Genomic DNA, 2830 nt, shown 5'->3' on the forward strand with positions numbered 1-2830 from the left:
ACGAGTACAAGGTGATACCTTATTTGGTTTTGATTTGCATTTCCCTTATGATTAGTGATGTTGACATCTTTTCATATGCCTGCTGGCTATTTGTAAATCTTCTTTAAAGGAGTGTCTCTACAAGTCTTTTGCCCATTTTAAAATTGAGAGTATTTTTTTTGTTACTGAGTTGTAGAAATTCTTTATACATTCTCTATATCAGAATATGCTTTGCACTAAGTTTTTAATAATTTTTTTTCCTATCACAAAACCAACTCTGTGATTATTTCTGATGATATAATTATAAAATTTTGGGCAAGCCATGAAGTGTTAGGCAGAACTTAAATATCGTTTGAATTCCCCCCATCCCAGGATAACAGTTCGGCTGTGTGTTAAGCATCTTTTTATGCACAAAAACGCATGTAATCAACAGGATCATGTTATAACTGTTGTTTTCCTTTGGGGAAATTATTGACAAATGAAACCTTTTTGGGCAAGGGGTTGCTCTTCTCTCCTCTTTCCCGCTCTGCCCACATCTGTCACCCCAAATCCTTAGTAAAAGGCTGGGGAATTATATTTCATAAAGTTTTCATGGTCATGTAATCTTACATAAATATGTATGCGGTGGGGTTTTTTATGATTTTTAAAAAATGGGATGTATTGTATGTACTTCCCTGCATCCTGTTTTTATCACTTAAAGATGTATCACTTAGAGATAGATTAAATACAGACTAACACCCTTGATTTCTTTTACCAAGTTAGTTCCTTATTTTGTTATTGTCTCTTGTGGCTTGGGTTTTGGCCAATAGACAGAGTGCTGCCATTAATATCATTCGGCATATCCTCAGGGAGACTTTTAGTCCTAAGAGGAAGAAGGTTCCCAGGATAAAGAATTGTTCTCAGTAGTATATCTTTTCTCCTGCTTGTCTCATTTATTATTACAAATTCAACCATTTTATTATTCTAACCATTATTTTTAAATTGGGGTAAAAGTGACAGTGAAAAGTGCACATCTTAAGTGTGCAGTTCATTATAAGTTTTGACCAGTGTATACATTCATTTTGACAAACGTATACACTCATGTTACACTCCAAACAATCTCTATACTCCATACAAATTTTGTTTGTTATACTCCAGACATTATTTCTATCATGCTAAATTCTTTGGTGTCTCTTTTCAGGCAGTCTCTACTCCCTCATAGGCAACACTGTTCCTATTTCTTTCACCATAGGTTAGTTTTGCCTGTCCTTGAACTTCATATATGTGGAGTCACATGGTTTGAACATTTTTGTGTCTGACTTTTTTGCTCAGTGTAATGTTCTTGAAATTCATCCATATTTTTATATTGTATCTGTTGTTTGTTCCTTTTTTTAGAACACTACTTTATTTTATAAAAATATTAGAATTTGTTTTTGTTTTTTTGTTCTCCTGTTGATGGACATTGGGGTTGTTTCCAGTTTGGTGGTATTATGAACAAAGCTGCTGTGAACATTATTGTTTGGAGGAGGCAGTTTTCATTTCTCTTGAGTGGATACCGAGGCATGGAGTTGCTGGATCATGTGGTGCTCAAGAGTTTTCCAAAGTCGTTGGGGAAGTGAGTATTTTAATTTTAAAATGGAGAGCCAGTTCCCTCATTAAAGGGCTTAAACTCACCAGTGACTGAGTTTCTACTAGTGGCTCTCCATATCTCCATCAGCAAAGAGAGTTTCTCTCTTTTTAAAGTTTTGCCAGTCTGATGAGGTCAAAGTGAGAGCTCACTGTCACTTTAATTTGTAGTTCCTCAGTGCCAAAGATGGCATCATCTTTTTTTTTTTTTTTGAGATGGAGTTTCAGTCTTGTTGCCCAGGCTGGAGTGCAATGGCTCAGTCTTAGCTCATCGCAACCTCTGCCTCCCGGGTTCAAGTGATTCTCCTGCCTCAGAGTCCTGAGTAGCTGGGATTATAGGCAAGTGTCACTATGCTTGGCTAATTTTGTGTTTTTAGTAGAGATGGGGTTTCTCCATGTTGGTCAGGCTGGTCTTGAACTCCCAACCTCAGGTGATCTGTCTGCTTTGGCCTTCCAAAGTGCTAGGATTACAGGCATGAGCCACCGTGCCTGGCACGGCATCATCATTTTTTAAAAAGCTCTCCAGAATATTCGAATATGCAGGTAGGGTTAAGAACACTACAGCTGAAAGGCTATGGGAGGAAGCCAAGGCTCTGACGTCTTCAGGCAAAAGCACCAAGAATATAGGGCCGATCCTCGTTATAGCATCAGGGGGACTTGTACAGATTTGTTTGTGGAAAGGCTGAAGTGACTGATGAGAAGTGAGAACAAGATTTTATAAATACTGGGCAGAGATGGGATTAAGAATGGAGGTGAAGGTATTATATTCCGCAAGGATCAGGAATAGCGGAGCAGTAACACACAGGGCACAGTTGCCTGGAATCATTTTGCACATAGTCTCAGGGCTTCTTTGTATCCAGTGGGCAAATTAATTGGTATTTATGATCATTTACATAATGAGTAAACTTTCAAATACATTTGTTTAAAGGAATTAAATTTCACCCATCTGGAAAATTTTGCCATCCAGACTGGCTCACTCCAGAAGTTCCAGGTAGTTGAAATTTCTGAAGAGTGGGGCGTCTATGTCATATGAATAAAACACTAATGTGTGTGCAGCCCACATAGGCCTGGTTTCCCACTTAACTGAATGCTTTGTATCAAGAGCGGACTTGGGCTGGGCGCGGTGGCTCAAGCCTGTAATCCCAGCACTTTGGGAGGCCGAAGCGGGTGGATCACGAGGTCAAGAGATCGAGACCATCCTGGTCAACATGGTGAAACCCCGTCTCTACTAAAAAATCCAAAAAAA

General features: G+C 38.8%; 1 protein-coding gene across 1 annotated transcript in view; it reads left to right on the forward strand.

Moving 5' to 3' along the window:
* FAM189A2 (family with sequence similarity 189 member A2) overlaps positions 1 to 2830 on the forward strand; it is a 61765-nt gene that overhangs the window by 39145 nt on the left and 19790 nt on the right. The window lies entirely within an intron of this gene.

This window comes from Cebus imitator, unplaced genomic scaffold (assembly GCF_001604975.1).
Source record: "Cebus imitator isolate Cc_AM_T3 unplaced genomic scaffold, Cebus_imitator-1.0 Scaffold155, whole genome shotgun sequence".
NCBI classification, from domain to species: domain Eukaryota; kingdom Metazoa; phylum Chordata; class Mammalia; order Primates; family Cebidae; genus Cebus; species Cebus imitator.